The sequence below is a fragment of the Micrasema longulum genome, unplaced genomic scaffold (assembly GCF_059751315.1).
Source record: "Micrasema longulum isolate JH-2025_06_02 unplaced genomic scaffold, ASM5975131v1 h1tg001543l, whole genome shotgun sequence".
Lineage (NCBI taxonomy): Eukaryota > Metazoa > Arthropoda > Insecta > Trichoptera > Brachycentridae > Micrasema > Micrasema longulum.
In genome coordinates this window covers 103707-123794 of record NW_028278726.1, presented here as the reverse complement: position 1 = coordinate 123794, position 20088 = coordinate 103707, and the positions used below count along the sequence as shown (strand labels likewise).

General features: G+C 32.8%; 1 protein-coding gene across 1 annotated transcript in view; it reads left to right on the top strand.

Annotated features, from left to right (window-relative positions):
* Positions 1-302: 302 nt before the first annotated feature.
* LOC148274965 (ferric reductase 1-like) overlaps positions 303-20088 on the top strand; it is a 104176-nt gene continuing 84390 nt past the window's right edge. The window contains exon 1 of the mRNA XM_088236361.1: positions 303-531. The gene's annotated coding sequence lies outside the window, so the exon portion shown is untranslated. The remainder of the gene's footprint in view (positions 532-20088) is intronic.

The following is a 20088-nucleotide window of genomic DNA, read 5'->3' as shown; positions in this document are numbered from 1 at the left end:
TAATTAGTCATGAAAACAAAACAGTTAATTTATTGATTGCCTTAATTTTATACGCTAGTTATTAAATTCATTATTTATTAGAGCTGTGTCCTGAAAAAGTTATTAATCAAAGTTAAAAATTACTCTTGGTTTCAACTTCGAAAAGAAAAGAACAATAGATTAAATAAAATAAAGTTTCACACAAATGACTATTTCTTTTTACTCGTACCTAAATATTATTAAACCACCACACGCTTGGGAATGGAAATCACGATTTGAATTTCGAGCAGTTACCGCGGCGGAATTTCAAACTTTTTTTCTTCAGTTTGTGTTCGACCTGTGTGGTGGAGGTTGTGTCGCTCGTTCCTCCAGTTTCCTCAAACTTTTATACAATTCATTCTAGTTTGATACATGTTAGATTCTCTTTCGCGTGTACGCGATTTTCACAAACGCCGCGTTAGCGGTTTGATAATCGACAGTTAAGTGGAATTTTTATCTGTGAACTCACTATTGGACATCTTTACTTGTTTTTGGATACAACCGATTCTTCGGGTGAGTCGAAAATATTATTGTTTTTAAGCCCAACCTGTTTTTTTAAGGTTAAGACAACTTTACTCCGCTACACATTCATTTATAAACGCGTTGGTCGAAATGAGAATGATATTTTTTTGCTTTATTGACACAATTTATCGACTTGGGTTGTGTTCAAAACAAAACTTATTGCCTTTTAGATATACAATAAATACATATGTGTATTATTTATTTTGTTCACAGGTATTATTATTTAATTTATTAATAATTTAAAGGTCATCCCTTCTATGATCGTGGTCGCCTTTTGGGTGAAGTAAATTTCGAAGAATGCATATTCTAGGTACTCGCCATATTTTTTTTCATTGATTTAAAAGAAAAATACATACATACTATTTTATGTATCGTATTACATCGCTACGATTTTTTTAAATTCTGCATTTTTTAAATTACGTTACTAATTCTCTCCTGGATACCAAAAATCTATCACCACACTCTATCGTTGGTTGATTTAGAATAACTTTTGACGTCATTTAAAGTAGGTAATTTTTATTCAAATCATTTTCGTACACTTTAAAGAAACTTCACTGTCAATTAAATGCTCTAATTTTTCCCGCGTGTAAGAAATATTTTTTTGTTGATTACATATTATACAAAAATCACCGCTCGCACTGATACCAGTGGCGAATGGTGATTTTATTTACAGGTAAGCTATTAAAAAATCATATATTTGTACCTACATACTAATATGATGTAAGTAATATATACTATAAATTGATATTTTTCTGTGGTTCTGTGTGATGCAACAACTCTCATCCATGAAACCAACTCAAACGATGTAACTTCGTGATATATTATTTTATAAAGATATATTATCCATTACTTTTATATGTTATTCATTAAAAAATAAATAAAAAAAAGACTATGAATTCAGTCGATATTAGGTATTCAATTGAAATGTCAACTGGCCGCATTGTTCTAGTAATTAATAGTGCTTAAAACGGCCGCGTAGAGCGCTTTATGTCCTGCAATATGACGCATGAAAGTAAGTATGGTCTTATGTCAAAAGTACCATCTCAAAGAAAAATAGTCCTTAAGAAACAATGTTTGAAATACTGTTTTCCAAATCAAGAATCTTCAATTTAATAATTTGTGTAATCTGCAAATTTAATCTAGGAGAAAAAATCCGCACTGGGATTAAGACATTCAAAATAAAGTATACTTATTTGAATGAAAAAATAAGTTGGAATAATCGGCTAGTTCAGGCTCACTGCAGGCGCTGGGCGCGCTTTATTAAAATTTAGTTCAGGCTCACTGCAGGCGCTGGGCGCGCTTTATTAAAATTTATATTTATATTGGGATAAAAATACAAATGGTGGAAATGGGATAATATAAGTTTTAATTATTTATTTGTTTTTCTGTAAATAAAGTTATAATAAAACATTATTATGGTTAGTCAAATAAAATGGTAAGCTGCGCATAATCGCTTCTATACACGGTTCGCCCCTGACTGATACATATCGCTGCGTGTTGTTCAGATGGTGATATGGAATTGATATTTACGTTATAATTTTTGTATTTATAAATACTAAGTATATTTCCACTTTCCATTTTGTTGTATCACAACAGGGCTTTAAGTATCATGGAATTTGGGATACTTTACTTTTACATTTTACTTTTGTAATAAATATAAAAAATACACTGAGTTTACAATTTGAGCTTTTAAACCAACTACAAAAAATATTCGGGATAGTGAGTTGAATTTTAAATAACAAACCATTATTATTTTATACATATTCATTGTTTAAAATAAACTTGATTTGGTTATAATGTATTCCTCACCAAGTTTTTTCGCGTCGGAAGTGGAAGCCTCAATACAAGAAATGAATATCTATGTGCAAATTGCCATTTTAAATTATTGCAATTTTCGTTTCATAGTTTAGAATAAATTACGGTTTCTCTCGGAAATAGAATTGTATTTTCAATTAAGAAAATAGTAAAATTCAAGGACAAATCATCATAATGTGTAGTGGAAATTTTAAAATTGGAATATTCGTGAGTAGACTATTTAATGAAAGGATGTTATTTATTTATTGATTCATGAATGATTGATTTCTTAAAATTTATTGAGAAGCAAATCTCAACTACATGGGATAAATATCCTGTGTTGAGTTGGGATGAATAATATACTACAAAAATACTATAACATTATAGTACAACATAAAGATCATTAACTCTCAAAATACTGTGATAAATAATCCTTTTACGCACGGTGATGTAACATCGTGTTACCATTAGTAAAAGACGGAATATATTTTAAAGTTTAGATATTTGAAAAAAAAACATGGAGACATACTGTTTAATAATTCAATTTCTATAATTTATGCAAATAAACATATAATTTAGCCCTGTTATAGAAAAATAAATTAAAAATCATGAATACGCCGCTCATATTACGCGCGTACGTCCCCCATCACTGTCTTTAACCGACTGGATCTATTTTACACAACACCCGCTACCGAACAGCGTCTCTGTCTTCCTTGTTATGAGTTATATCTTCGTGCTCTCTCTTATACAGATGTGTTACTGAATTAGCGGATATTCATTTTTCGCGTAGCAAGGATAAATATTGTTTGTATTAACATCCGGCATAGTTATACAAATTTTACTTTTTAAATCCGGTGGGTGTGAAAATGTCCATTTGAAGATAACAAAAAATACGACTTCATCATTTTAAAGAATAAGAGAGATATATCAAGTCTTGTATCGTATGTCGACTAGTGTGACATCACAAGAGTAAAAAAATAACACATAGCACATCAATATGGAATGAAAAAACAATGACAAACATTTGATTTACACGAAACAACTAATTTAAATATGTAATTGAAAATCATCAAGGAGTTTCTAACTCAAATCCTTACCCCTAAGGAGAATCCAGTCCTGAACCTGTCTTTTAAAAATAGATTTTGTCCTTAAGAGCTTAATACGCTTTTCCGAAATATTAAATACTCTCGGTGCGATATAAGAGACAGTGGCGTCTTTGATACCAAATTTCTAGTGAAGCTCAGATTTTAAGGATAAGTATATTAGGCGTAAATGTTAAGTAGGTACCTATAGTAAATAACACAGTACGGACCATGTTTGTAGGCATCTTTCAGCATTTTTATATTGGTTGCTAGTTTTTTATCTTCATAATGTGTTGAAACAATGAAAATTAAAATACATATTAGGTGCTGGTGAATAGCAATGATTTCTTAGTGAGGCTCAGCCTCACTTGCTTCATATGCTCCTTCGTCCCTGAAAAGAGAGGAGCCTCTGAGTAAAAGTCGTGCGGGTTTTGGGTTACATCATTCATGTACTGGGAAAACCTTGTACTAAAATTATGCTGAGACCTTTCCTTGTTATCTCAGCTGCTCCAAATTTAACTTACTTTGTCCCCATTTAGATATTTTCAATACAAAATTTTGTCAAAAACAAACTTTTTGAAAGACTGTAAAATGAAACATTTCTCAGTGTGTAGTAAATTTATGTTTCTGTAATCTTTATGCACATAATTCTTCTGTACGTGTGATGTCACTGAACTCCTTTTAAACGGCTTAACCGATTTGCGTGCGGTTTTAAGCGAAATGTAGATCTTTGCTCAGCGCGTGTTCGTAGATATTCAATTTTTTAATCGAACGCGCAGCACAAAGATCTACATTTAGCTGAAAACCGCACGTAAATCGGTTTAGCCGTTTAGGGGAAGTGCGGTGACATCACACGTACAGAAGTATTATATATATAAAGATACGGCCTAAGCCAATTACAACAGTTACATGAAGAAACATAAATACAAGAAACTGAACGAAAAGAACATAAAACTAAGTAGCAAAGACAAACAAGGGCAAAACAATAATTGATTACAATATATTCATAAAAACGAAAGACATAAGACTTCGAGCTAAACCATGCCAATCCAACTTCATCCCACACTGTTTAGTCGCGAAGAGATCTACGAAAAGCCGGAAGATCTATCCCGAAGAATTCCAAGCCGTGTGATGAATTCACTAATCTACACATTTTGGACAATGGGGCATAAAAACAAAAGATGCTCTTAGAAGATTGAATAAATAGCAGATTTTGACTTCTGGTGACATGGTTGGGAACATGAAAAGAAATTGATTGCAATAGAGATGGGACATCACTCGTAGCATTAAGTATTTTGAAAATGAATATAAGGTCCATCTAAGTATACATATCTTTTTCAACATCAAATATAAAAGAAAGTCTTGTCGCATTTTTCGCACATCCGTCATTGCTCTACGTCCCGACGAATTGTGTGAGGTTGACCCACTGACATTAGATTTAATAATACTTATATGTAAAAAGAAAAAAATAGGAATTGGTTCCTTAATCAAGAGTTTTTATATTAGTGTTCTATAAATAATGTTTTCAAATTTAATTTAAATGTATTTGATTTTTTTCATGATATATTTGTTTTTCTTATTCTTTTTTCCTTTTTTTGATTGAGGGGATACAATCTAACTACTGCCCCTTATTTTCACTGTGATTTTTTATGTAAAGATATTTATTTTTGTAGGATTAATATTTATATAGGTAAACTTCATCAACACGGCACAAAAAGTGGTTTAGTGAGGTTTTTGTATTTATTAGATTTATTTATTTTTTTAAATAGCTTAATTTTTAGTCATATGTACTTTTACAATTAAATAAATAAAAACTAAAAGTTCAAATAATGACACCCTTCTAAGATATTTTTTAAAATTATTGTTGTTAGTTTTATTTAACCTTTATGCCCTTTTTTTTCCATAATAACATTTATGATGTATTGTTAAAACCCATAAAAATAAAATTACACCTGAATTCGCAATTAAGTACCTATATTATCGTCGATTCGCCGCCAATATCTGTAAAGTGAACTTTCTAAATTGGTTGCAACAGAGAAGGAAAACATTTTTGAGAAGGGAATATGGATATGGATATGACCTGTCATTGGCTTGTTTAAGTGTTAAGTAGCCACTATACACACTGTGTAACATTCACATTCTGCCTATGTTTAAACATCCGCTTTACCTCAACTCTTCCATCTGGTGACTTTTGTGAAATAAAAGAGCTGAAACCTTTATCATTTATCGGAAGAGTTGAGGAAATGTGGATGTTTAAACATATTTATTTATTTATTTGACACTTTACATACATAAACAATAAATATACATATAAGGGCGGGTATATTGCCTTAAGGCAATTTCTTCCTACCTGCCCAAACCGTTCAGTTTGAGAAAATTATATGGACATATTGAATCTTACAATTTTATACAAAAATTGAAAGCAAAGATTAACAAAAATAAATATCCATAAAAAAAATGAACACTCTACTATGAAGAGAGGAGAGGGGATGGGAAGGAAAGAAGAAGGATAAAGGAACAATTTAAATATTTAGATGGTAACATTTCAATCTTGACTTAAATGTAAATAAAGAAGGGGCGTCTCTAACATTAGTGGGTAGATTATTCCACAATCGAGCGGCTACTACTGTAAAAGAGGAGGCAAGAAAATTAGAGTGATGACAGGGTATTAAAAGGGTTCTCTCGTTTCTAGAACGAGAGATAGTCCATGTTGTGAAAGAGGTTGGTAAACATAGGCATGATGGTGAATGTTACACAGTTTAAAGTGGCCACTTAAACCAGCCAATACATGTAATTAGGCCTGTAAATGCCAGACTTTCATTTGTCTGCAAACATTTGGACATGCTCAAAACATTGAAGTGAACTTTCATTTTTAAAATTATTTTTTATTTCTCATTAAGGTAACACATTTTGTTTCAACAAAATTACTTTGCTAAAATATTTAATCAAATTAAAATTACGTATTTTTCCTATAAAAAAATACGCATTTTTCCTATTATGTGTCGGCGCGTGGTCAGCGCGTTTCCCCACCACGCAAGAGATCTCGGGTTCGATTCCCAACATGGTTCAAACGAAATATTTATTTGAAACGGTGTTTATAGACTAGAATATTTCATGGTCCCTGGACTGGCACCTGAAGCCTAAGACTTATATTCTTACCTTCATGTAACATAAATGATCAAGTTACGCTGCGGTTGGTGTACCAATCCAGTGTCCTATGCACCATTAGGTGCGGAAAGGGAAGGATGATTTTTACAATTTGTTATTATTTTTAAAATATGCACAGTAAAATTCATCATTAAAAGGAACCCTGTTTAATTAATACCTATGCTGAACAAATTTTCGATTGCTGGCGTAATGACGCTATCGTAGTACAATGGTAAATATTTTATAAACATATTTTAAACATGTATAATACTACAACAGATATGAACAACATATTTGAGAAGGAAATATGGAAGTCTAGACGTTTACAGAGGCTTATGACTGTTTTTTTCAGATTCAGTTTATCGTCACTAATTAGCGTTTATTTTAAATCAAATTTGACAAAATATTTTTTTTTCAAAGAAATATTTGCGTTCTTACGATTTACCCAAATATTTCCGTGTTAGAAAATGGGTAACAGGTGGTCGTAGAGCGGGGCTCGAACTTCAGACCTACTGGGTCTCGATTACAATGGGAAGTTATCGTTTATCTTAAATTTTATCTAAAAAGTAAAATTAAGTTTTCTGTATGAAACGCAGAATATGCATACAATTTTTTCTTCTAAACATGTTCAATTATAGGTTACCGACATCTTCGTACACATTTATCGATTTTCTTTATAGACAGTTAACAGATAACTCTGTTAATTTCCTATTGTAATCGGGGCCCTGATCTGGAGTCCACGACACTACCCACGCGACAACAACCCGTTACTCCAGACACTTTGAAACGTAGACAAGTTTGCGTACATTTGAATGTTCATACTTCTTAAATTTTTTTATCGATTTACTATTTCAATGTAACGTTTTTTGCTATTCCGACAATTTTTTAATTTGTCCTTAACAATATTTAAAAATTTTCACAATCGCAATTGTTTATAATGTTAGCCAATTTTACGTTTTAAACGTTTTCGACTTAAAGGATTTTCACCGTGTTTCATTCAAACAACCTTGATAATTCGTTATACACAATAGAGTCTGCTGTTCTTAACCTCCACTAAAACGAGGTCTTACCTTACTCACTCACTCACTCACTTGCATACCTTATCATTATTAAATTTGTCAGTATTATTCCAAATATAATCAAATACTTTAAATATTGGTTTTAAAGGTGGTTCTACACTTCAATATTTCATTGTCCTTGCACTGGAACCTGAAGCGTAAGTCTGTTTTTACTGTTTGCGCTTGTTTTGCTGTACTTTACCTTCCATGTAATAATATTTATTCGGATTCGCTGCAATTGGAGTACCGATGCAGTGCTCTATGGACCACTTGGTGCGGATAGGGAAATGATGTTGAAATCAATGGTAAAAATACAAAGCGACTAAATACGCTACCATATCCAAAATTAGTCCTAGGGAGGTAGCGTCAGGGGCGAACCGTGTATAGAAGCGATTATGCACAGCTTACCATTATATTTTACTATCCATAATAATGTTTTACGGCAAAAACAAACGAATATTTACTATTTCTTATAAAGTATTGCCACTATTTGTATTTTTCTCCAAATATTAATTAAACGCGCTCAGCGCCAGCAATAAGCCAAGGAACTAGCCGATTACTCCAGCTTATTTCTTCATACAAATAAATGTTCTATATTTTGAACATGTTAAACCCAGTGGCGGGATTTTTCTCCTAGAGTAAACTTACGGATTATACAAATTATTTAAAGATTCTCGATTTAAAAAATTGTATTTCAAACATTTTATTCTTAAGAACTATTTCTCTTTGAGATGAAAGTTTTGACATACTTGCAACACACGTGTCGCTCGACGCGGCCGTTTTTGACATTATTCATTTCTAGAACAAATCGACCAGTTGACATTTTAATCGTAATGAAAATACCCAATACTGACTGAATTCATTGTGCTATTTTTTATAAACTTAAATAAGTTATGTGTGGATGAATAATATAGCTACAAAATATAATATATAACGGAGTTACTTTGTTTGAGTTGATTTCATAGATGAGAGTTGTTGTATCACACATAACTACCGAAAAAATAGCAGTTTATAGTATTTATTACTTACATTATATTATTTAACTACTATGTAGTTACAAATAAATTATATTTTTTATAGCTTACCTGTAAATAAAATCACCGTTCGCCACCGGGTGGCGTCCAGGGCCATCTTTTCCATAAAGGCCCGTGGAACCTCCGTGTGCCCAGAGGACCCTACATGGCCTAAGACGGCCTTGGTAGCCCTAGTCCCCCCCTCCAGGATGCCAGTTTCTCATCCCTTAATATTCACTGTTGCCTTGATTCTTGTGCCCGCGACCCCCAAGCGAGGCTTCGCAAAGCAGGTGGTCGCGATCTACAGTTTGAAAAACACTGGACTAGAGAAATTGGCGAAAGCACTCCCTCCACGTAACCCGAAAACCATTTTAAAGACAGAGTTCCTATCGGTTTCGCTCATACTAAAAAAATATTTTTTTTGCGAAAAAACTAGTTACTTCTTAAAATTTGCAAATCGCGAAATTTAATTGAATTAACTCTACTTCTGCTTTCATGGCTCCTTTCTATTGTCTAAGTTTGGCAAATAGTATGGAGAAATTGTCAGTGCGATAAAATATAACAGCTCAGCAGCTCAATCACAATGGCCGCACTTTTCGGTAATTACCTATACGGTAATTAGCGACAATTGCGACCATTGTGATTGAGCTAGTGGACATCCTACTGTTTCAGTGATTCCGGAAATTCATTCGTTATTTTGTTTAACAACGGTTCCGCCAGAATCGTTATCCTCTAAAATAGATAATATTACTTAAAAAAAACAACTTTAAATGAATAAGGGTAAAAATACTGTCGAGTAAAAAAAAATTTTTTTGTACTTGTTAGTAGCACGAAAAATATTTTTTTATTTATAATTTTGAATTCCCACGGAAACGGTACATAGCATTGGACACGCCCCGAATACGTCACGATTCGGTTCAATTTTGAACTTTGTGAAATTAAAATATAACGTCGTCATGAATCTTGACGTCACAATTCTCAAGGTCAAACATGTCGCGTTTTTATAAAGACATATTTTTTAATAATTTCATTAAAAAAATTATGCATGAAAACATTTCTCTACAATATCCATATTGATTTTGATAATACTATTTATTTTTCTTAATTTTTTCACCTGTTTTTATCGGTATTCGTGGTATGTAATATTTCCCTTTTATTATTATTATTATTATTATTATTTAGACACAAAATTATTCCGTTTCAAGGGTACTCTAGTCCGCTAGATATTCATCATCGCCGCGCTACTAGGCTTTACCTTCAAATGTTTTTTATGCGACTTGTTTAAAAAATTGTACCATGGGTTGATTTTTTCTCGAAAACATGACATTTCGGCGTCCGGAAGCTGTGCTTGGGGATGACGAGACAGGCTATTTAAAAACGGGAAGTATGGTGACGTTAGTTTTACAGGGTGTTCTTTGAACCCTGTCACATCCGAATCCACGATGATCAGTATAAGCAAGAAGACATATCCGAATTTTAAACTGCGTCGTATTTTTTTTATTTATTTTTTTATTTGATTTAATAGCATAATTAAACATTTTTACAATTTAAAAAAATTTCACTTGTTATATTTTTACTAAAACTAAAATCCCACCAAGCCACTTTTTGTAGCTTGTTGGTGAATGAGCCACCAATGGAAATTAGGCGTAAATTTTGGCGTTCACGTCAACAACCGTGTTGTACGACGCGACGTTTGTATAATCAACGGATTGATCACACAAAATTGAACTTAGTTTTACAAATTGTCGTTCAGATTTACAATAAAATCATTTTTTTAATATTCTTTATTCTATATTCTGAACAAAATACACTTATTTAATTCGTATCCGTAATATACATATTTTTTTACATGATACTTTTCTTTTCTATATTAACACACCACTGGGCACAGCTTGTGTCGAGGCATTCATTTACATTATTTATATTGAAGGACAATTATTAAGACAATTAGAACTACCTACATAAATTACAACTAACCGAATACTAAATATTGGAGGAATATAAAGTGTAAGTATTTATTTATTTATTTTAATCGTTAAGTACAAATAGACATTACTTTGGCGGACTTATTGCGAAAAGCAATATCTTTCACCCAACCGAAAAATAGACTATTCAAAATAAGAATTGGTCAAAATATGTTTTAATTGATTTAAATCATAAATAACAGCCGTTTTTTAGTGGGCTGATAAAGCTTGTAAATAAACATAATAAAAATAAAATAAATAAAAGAACTTTGTTTTTAATCACTAATTTAAAAAAAATAATTCACCGACCGGTTTCAAAGCAAACAAGGTTCTTCGTCAAGGTTTACGTAACTAATGAATTCTTTCATATTTTTTTTTCATGTTTATAATAAGAAAAAATAATAATAACTAAATAAGCAATATTTCTTTTAGTCCACTCCTGTCTAGCTTTGAAAATATTCTTCTCAAATTATCACCCGTTTAGGGAAAAAAAGACGTAATTTATTGGCTCCACAGGTAGTATTTGGTAAACATGATAAAAATATAAGAGGAAAGAATTAATTAGTTACGTAAAGCTTGACGAAGAAGCTTGTTTGCTTTGTAACCGGTAGGTGAAAAAAAAAAGTGGTTAAAAACAAAGTTGTTTTATTTGATGTATTATATTGATTAACCACAAAGTTAGTTCTTCAAACATAAAATTTATAATAAAAATACATTATTTATTTACTATGGAAATCATGCATGTCTTTTTAATGAACACAAGGAACAAGTAAACAACTAAAAGATTTAAGACCAATTACAGATTTCACATTTGTATTTATTATGAATACAGGAGAGGGGGAAAAATTAAATACTAAATGAATAAAAATTAAAAATGCAGTAAAAAGTATAGTATAAAAGGGAGAAGACATGGTATAGTGCCGTCCGTACTCTCCTCTCCTCTCTCTGTTTTCAAGAACATTTATATTTATGACTAAAATTTCACAACCATTAATTCATTAGATACAGGTAGTAGGTAAATGTAAAAGTTAAGCAGAAGATAAATGTCTTTAACAGACCTGATAAAACTACTATTTACAGTGTAATATGTCGATGCCAGTAAAACTGTCATCGTAGGTAGTCTGTTTTCTTCAAGGGGTGCTAGTCTGTAAGCGCGGAATGTCGTAAAGTACAAAATGTCTGACAGGGACTCGATATGAAATGTTCGCGACAATTTGTGGGCTATCAATTAGGTTATCAACTATTTTATGGAGAAAGTTTATATCCAACACGATACGCCGAGTTAAAAGGTTTCGAATTTTATGAAAATGGTGTTCTACAAATGAAGGGATGAGGATGATGAGTGATGAGTTTACTATAGTCCTTAAAGTTTGGCTTGATTAGAATGACAGCTGTCAAACTAATTTCATTAGTGATGGGAAATTACTGATCACTGATCAAATCGATTTTATCAGTTATTTCATGCAATCATGAAACTCTGTTTCCAAAAACAAGGCTATTATAGTGTGTTTAACACAATTATTCACCAAATAATGAGACATTCATACTTTTTTCATGAACAACATCAAATGAATTATTTTTTTATTCGATCAATTTACATTGATCAATTTGTCCCATTTCTAACGTTTTTGCAAAATGATGTAACCTTGTAAGAACGTCGTTAATAATTAGGTTTATTTTAGTTTTAAAGCTGATTTTATATATTAATGTTTATTTCTGTTTCAAGCATTGTATTAAAAAAATAAATTAACACGCCAGATACAAATGATTTTTTGTGTCAATATAAATAACACCTTTGACGTTACTACAAAGTTATGTCGTCACTTTTTCTGACAACTGTCATTTAATCATCTTACATTTTAAGTACTATAAGAATACTTCATGTTACTTGAACTTATATTGCCGCTGTCTTGGGTCGTAAATATAATATTTAAAACATTAACAACTTCATCACTATTCATTTGCAAAGCTGACTTTAGAGAATTTATATTTTAAACCCAGTGTTATCAACAAAGGATATTATTTACTATCTTCTGACGATTGACAGCTGACCACATTCATTTACGTATCCATAAATGTGTTAAATTAATATGTGGTTTCCAATTAATGAAATATGTCGTTATTATTTTTTGTAACTTTTATTTTATTTACTATGTTATTATACCACCCGATCGAGGCATAGAAGTGAACTCCGCCCTGAAGATATCCGACGTGAAGTTTGCAGAGGATGCAATTCTTTTTGAAAAGTCTGTTAGTGATTTTCAGGAAATTGTGACATACTGCAGGATAGCTCAATTCTTCTGGGTCTTTTATTATTTATTTTTTATTTTTATTAATTTTTCACGCCCATAAGGCTTTTACCTACATGGAAGTTATATAAAACATGAATATATATATAACATAAAATTAAAAACATACAATATAAAGCAATAAAATATAAAACAGTGTTTAGAAGTAAAGTTGGAATAAAAAAAAGAAGATGAGTGTATAAACAACATAAATTTAAAAAAATACAATATAAGGAAATAAAATATAGAACAATGTTTAGAAGTATGGTTGGTTTTTTAAAAAAAGCTATGGAAGCTAGATATTAAAAAAAAAAAAAATAGATAAACAAATAAAATACAAACATATTAAAGAAATACAGTTTAAAGGTTTGAAGCAGCTAGGTACATAATATTACAATACAATATCAATAGAATATTAAGTTCTATTTCATATGAAACATATACATTGATTTTTAAAGTTCACAAGACTTACGTTAAAGACATCGATGTTGTTAGCATATTGGTTCGCAAGTCATGCATCCGTACTACTGGTGAATTCGCGCTGTAATTGGTCGATGATGGACCGCCGTAGACAGAGTATTACATCGGGTAACTCGACCAGGCACTCGCACATTAATCAGATTTATGAGTCAACACCAATCGAACATTGATGTTATTATTTTTAGTAAAAAAAGCAAGTCATTTAATTTTCGTCTGTTTTCTAACGTTTGGATATGGGTCTTAATATTAATACAAAAAATACTCAGATTATGTGCAACAAATCCTGTCCTGACCCTGATCAGTCTCTCTATAATAATGGACTAAGGATTGAGAAAGTAGACAGCTTTAAATACTTGGGAGTTCACATCATTGAGGATGGAAGCATGCACAAAGAGCTCTCAATCCGAATTGCAGAATTGCTGGATCAACTTTTTGCATGATGCGTGTTGTCTGGAACTCTAGTCTTCACTCGGTCAAAACGAAATGCTGATTATTCAACCCTTTTATAATGCCAGTACTCCTATATGGGTGCGAATCTTGGCATGTTACCAAAGCTCAAAACACCTAAATTTCGAGTTTTGAGGGTAAGTGCTTGAGAATTTTAATTTTATAACTAGCATTGAAGTCCGAAAACGGATGCAGCAGCCTCCTATAATGATGCGGCGGTGGAACTGGTTAGGACACGTGCTGCGAGTGCCTCAGGAGAACCTAAACCCAAGTTGCCTCTTTTTAAACCTGCGGGCTCTCGCCGTCCTAGAAGGCCATCGATGACGATCTTTCGACTTTATTCGGTGGAACTAAGGGGCGCTGGATTGACGTGGGAAGAGGTGAAAATGCTGGCTGACGATAGGGTCTCCCGGAGGCAACTGGTGATGTCCACATGCTCCACTTAAGAGCGGATGTGGAAAATACGAAAAAGAAGAATTTATCAAAAATAAATCAAGTCAAAAATACATCACGCATGCAAAATGTTAAAGCAATCATGTTTCTGCTATGATAAAAAAATCACTTACGATTCAAAACTTTGCAGAAATTGAGATTTCCGTTTCTTATACATAACTAGCTGACCCGACAGACGTTGTCCTGCCCGAACGTCGGCTTGCCTTGGAAAAAGACTTTTCATTGATAATTAGGTACCTAGATACTTGTTTGTGATTAAATTCCAAAATTAAAAATTGACAATATTACAAAAATATTGAATTTAAGTAGGTACTTGTTTATGGTTGAATTCCAAAACATAAAATAAATATTTTTTTAATATGGCATTATTTTTGCAAACGTCAAACTCCGGTCGTCTCACCAACAAAGGGGTGTACTTATGAAGGGATACGATTTTTAAAAATGTATTGAATTTAATAATATTATAGTGTTACCAAAAATCAAATAAAAATAAATAAATGGGTAAAAAATAAAATGAATTTAAGGAAAGAATCTTATTGAGATTCACAAAAAACAAATGTTGTTTGTAAACATTTAAAAACAAACTTTTTTTACACACAAAAAAACAACATATTTCCATTTTTTTGCAAATGCATTCTCCTCGAATGCAACCCCGGTAGATCGATGAATAAAACATTTATGCTCCCAACTTCTTGTTTACATATATATAAAGATTGAAGATTTTAAAATCTACGAACACGCACAGCGCAAAGATCTATATTTCTCTGAAAACCGCACGAAAATTGGTTAAGGCGTTTAGGAGGAGTACGGTGACATCACACGCACAGAGGAATTATGTATATGTATAAAGAAACGATAATAAGGTTTTTGGAAAGACATTTTAGGAATAATTGCTGATTAAGTAATTGGTAAATATACTTACTTGATTGAAATGAAACCATGCGTGTAAAACTAGATAAATGTTTGAATGTAGCCATTAAAGTGTGCAATAAAGTGCAGTGTCCTGTCCTTTATACGTTCAGCCGACCGTTTCACTACTGCGCCAGTGAAGTTTATGCCTGTCGTGTCTACGCTTCACCGATTCCTTCAACTTTTCATTGTTTTTAATATTCACCATAAATTACTTTTGAGACGTTCAACAAACAATAAAGAAATGCATTTTGGATATTACTAACTAGAAAATAATTATAAATATTTTAAGTGGCTACGTACTTCATGCGCTTTGTGGCTGCGAAACTTGTTGTGTAATAATCTAACGCCTATCAGTTAGTGAAAATAGTTATATTGTTGAACATAATATTAATGCTAGTCTGATAAAAAGTATGGAAATCATACGATTTTTACATTTTCAAACGCTGTTTTTTTTTTAATCGTGCAAACAATTATGTTTTCAAAAAACTTTGAAAAAATAATTGTGTGATTTTTAATTATGCTTCACTAACTCAATGGAGAATGCTTAGTTTGTGGTGTCAAGTAGTATAATTAAAATTTGTTTTTGCAAGATTTAGAGACGGTTTTGAATTACGCCATTGTTTAGGTAGGTATATACCTATGGTTTATATTGGCATCAATAGCTAATTTTCCGTTTTTGGTGGTGATTTTTAAGTTCATTTCTTATAACCTTATATATTTTAATTACCTACCTAAATACACATTGTTTAAAACAAGTTCTATGTAAGGTTATGTTACGTCTTGTATTCATTCTTTTAATACCTGCAAACTTCAACTGATATTCTTTGAAGTGATTTATTACAATTATAATAAAAATGGCTTTTCTTTATCACTGAAATAATACATTTTTCAAGATGCGTAAAATCATATGACTTCTCGTCTGCCATGTCATCCATCAGTAGGTTAAACTCATTGTCGTGTTTCGATAACCACGAGACCATTTTTGTGTAGTTAAACTGCAAGCCTCGGAAATTGCCGAATTTTACCAACAGCTAAACCGCGGCTGAACAGTTAAATTGTTTCACGATAACCGGCACGGGACCAGTTTTTGTGAAGAGATGAAAGCAAATAGATGGGCGTAACTTAAATTCACAAAATATACGTAGGGTTCACAGTTTTACAGAAGTCATTCGGAATTTCCGGCTTTTGATGGGTTCGATGTCCGGAAAAGTTCGACAGCATTGAGACATTTATTTTGTTGTTTTAAGAGGATACGCCCGACAATTTTTATGAAGAGGTATTTGGACATTGTTTTTCTGTCACTCTCTCGCAAATGCCTCCCCGAAACTGTGCAAAAAAAGCAACTGCACGTCGGACTTATTATGCCTAACTAAAATCGACAAAATCGGCGTTTCGTTGTCCCGTTTTCCGCACCCCAAAACTGAACCAATCTATCAGAATGAAATTTTATGTGTTGGTACCTTTTCCGTTTTTCAAAATCATTTATCATATTGTCATACCGTACGTCCGAAGATGGCAGATTAAACTGGGCGCTTTTATGGGTTTTAAAATGGTCGTAACTAATGTGGTGTTCATAGTCCAAGAAGTAAGTCAGCAGTTTCTATTGAATTTAATTCATTACATTCTGCGAAACACAAGAGCATCGTTCTGCTGTACATTTACATCGTCCCTACCATAGACAAATGAACAACAAAAAAACGTGGCCTTTAAAGAGACCACAGGGCGCAGTCAACGCCCAGTCAGTCCAGTTCAACGCAGTCACACAGTTCCAGCATGTAGTTCAAGTGTAGTCTCTTCTCTCTCCTTACCACTGTAACGCTCGTGCGACAGAATTTATGATTTAATTGCCATTTAATAAATACGCATTAAGCAGCATCCTAGTGTCTTCTGTTGATCTCTAACTGAAGTAAGAGCTCCAACCCTCAACATCCTCGTCCTACAGTGGTGACCTCGACGTGATCCGCCGGAATACCGATTTGGAATGTAGATCATCTGACACCTCTACAGTGACCAGACCCTCTTCTTAACCTTCAAGCAGGAGTAACAACGCAAACCTAGCATTCTCCATTGAGTTGGTGAAGCATAATTTAAAATCTCACAATTCTTTTTTCGAAGTTTTTTGCATATACGAGTATCTCAGTGACTCCTTCAAAAGAGATTTCCAAGTTTGCTTCTAATACCTTAATATTTAGGAACATATTGCTAGCCCCGAGCAACGTGGTCAAGACGCTTGACTTACACACGGAAGGTTCCGGGTTCGATTCCCGGTGAGAACACAAAAATTAAAAGTGATTTTCTCAAGCCTGGGTGTTCGGTAATGTAATTCGCCACTGTAATTAGGCCTCCTGTCCTGTTGTGGTACGTTTTCAAGAAACTTTACCGTAAAATTTAATGATCTATTTTGTACCGCGCGTAAGTAAAAACTTTTCGTATCCCATTTCTCGTCAGCTAAAGTAAACTAAAAACCAAACTAATTTTGGGACGCTTTTTTTATATGCAATAGAGCTAATGGGCTTCTCGAGCGAATGATGCAGACATGTAGAGTGAATAGAGAGCGAAAGAACGACTGAAACTATTTACTATGCGAATTTTGATGGAGCAGAAAAGAAAGACTTGGCATGGCCAAATCCAACAAACACTCGAATGCGAACAAGTCAAACGTCGGAATAAACGACGTGCGTGAATGAGAAGACGTATGTAAAGACAGTGGTGTGGCGTTATATCCTCTCTGCTAACGTAACAGCTTGATGGTTTGTTATTACGACCCGTGTTGCGTTACCGACAAAATCTAAACGAATATATGAGCATATTTTTAAAAAAAGTTACAGGAACCGTAGCTTGGATTGCAGAGTGGGTGTCATTTATTTATTTGACACTTTATATACATATACAATATAATATATACATATAAGGGCGGGCATATTGCCTTAAGGCAATTTCTTCCTACCTACCCAAACCGTTCAGTTTGAGAAAATTATAAATACATGGACATATTGAATCTTACAATTTTATACAAAAATTAAAAGCAAAGATTAACAAAAATAAATATATATATTAAAAAAATTAACACTATACTATGAAGAGAGGAGAGGGAATGGGAAGGAAAGAAGAAGGATAAAGGAACAATTTAAATATTTAGATAGTGACATTTTAATCTTGACTTAAATGTAAATAAAGAAGAACATTAGTGAGTAGATTATTCCACAATCGAGCGGCTACTACTGTGAAAAAGGAGGCAAGAAAATTAGAGCGATGACAGGGTATTAAAAGGGTTCTCTCGTTACTAGAACGAAGAGATAGTCCGTGTTGTGAAATATGTTGGATGAGCTCTCTCAGATAAACAGGCGAAGTGGGATTATTGAAAAAATTGTGAAGAAGTGATAGAATGTGAATGTTTCTTCTATGCCTGATACTGAGCCAGTGTAGTTGCGTGCAATACTCAGTTATGTGGTCAAATTTGCGAAGATATAACGAATACAAATGTTCTGCAATCGTTCGATGAAAAAAATACACACAAATTGTGATGACCCTACCTTCGTAAGTTATAAAACTCAACCTACCTACATTATAATGAAATAATACACGTAGATATTTATGTGTGTCAGGTATGCGACTCTGTGAGCCTCCCATACATACTCGTACGTGAGTGTTAGGCCCGATTTACACTTCGTTTAGTTTGCCGATTTTACTTCGCTTTTTTAAATATTTTAAATATTTTTTATTTATCTATAAATCATATAACACAAAGTATTTTACAGGTATAATACGTTGAATTACATTCCCAGGAGTTACAACAACTCAATTCGGGACATAAATAATATTAGAATTTAGAAAATAACACTTAGTAAATTTCATCCAGACCGCAAGACGCGACGTACACAGTTTTATAAAAATATACACAGAATTGGTGTATATTTTGAATTATTCCTTAATATTAATACTGTCCCCTTCAAGTTAATCACCATCGGATTATAATACACTTATGCCATCGCTTTATCCAATTCTCCAAACATTTCTGGAAAGCACTTTTTGGTATGGCCTTCGGTTTTGTCTTATCAGCGATTCGGTCTTTATCTCCTTTATGGCCGCGAAACGTGGTTTTTTCATAGTTCTGTTCATCTTTGGAAACAGGAAAAAATTACAGGTGGCCAAGTCCAGTGAATACGGTGGCTGGTCATCAATGCGGTCTTGTTTTTTTTAAAAAAAAAAAAAACTCAAACAATCCGCAAGGCGTGCGTCCTTCATTTTCGCTATGAAATAATCCTGAAAATTCGGCGATCATTCCAAAACGCGTCTTTCTAGTTTCGATAACTATTTTTGAAAAAATCAAGCCATAGAAAACTTATTTCTAATACTCTTTTTAAAAATAAATCAAAAACGGTTTAATTTTGCACAATCATTCCGACGTGTCTTTTTCGCACAGTATTCGAGGAGGCATCCGCGAGAGTGATAAAAAAACCGTATTCAAGTATCTATTTATTAAACCGCTCCGCCGACGCATAACTTCTTAACTAGCCGAAAAATAGAACGTGGTTCTATTTTGCGTCAAGATACTATTTAACTCGCCGATCGGCGTCTAAACGAAGTTTTCTACATAAATCGCCAAATTTGCAAGTAAATTAAAAAAAAGTGTACATCGGGCCTTAGTTGTATCTGTGTGAGTACCTGTGTATGTATGCAACGCGACAGGTATGTTGAGGTAGAAAGGCGAATGATCATTGATCAGAATGATCGGCGTTCAGTAATCGACATTCTAACCACACGATGATTTCTCCAACCAAACTTAAGAATATTAAATAATCTTAAAAAAGTCCTTAAGGTACCCCAGCATCAAGTTATTTGAGGAATTTGTGATCTTAGATATAAAGCAATTATATATTTTTAGAATAATAATGTTTGTGAAAGCAAAT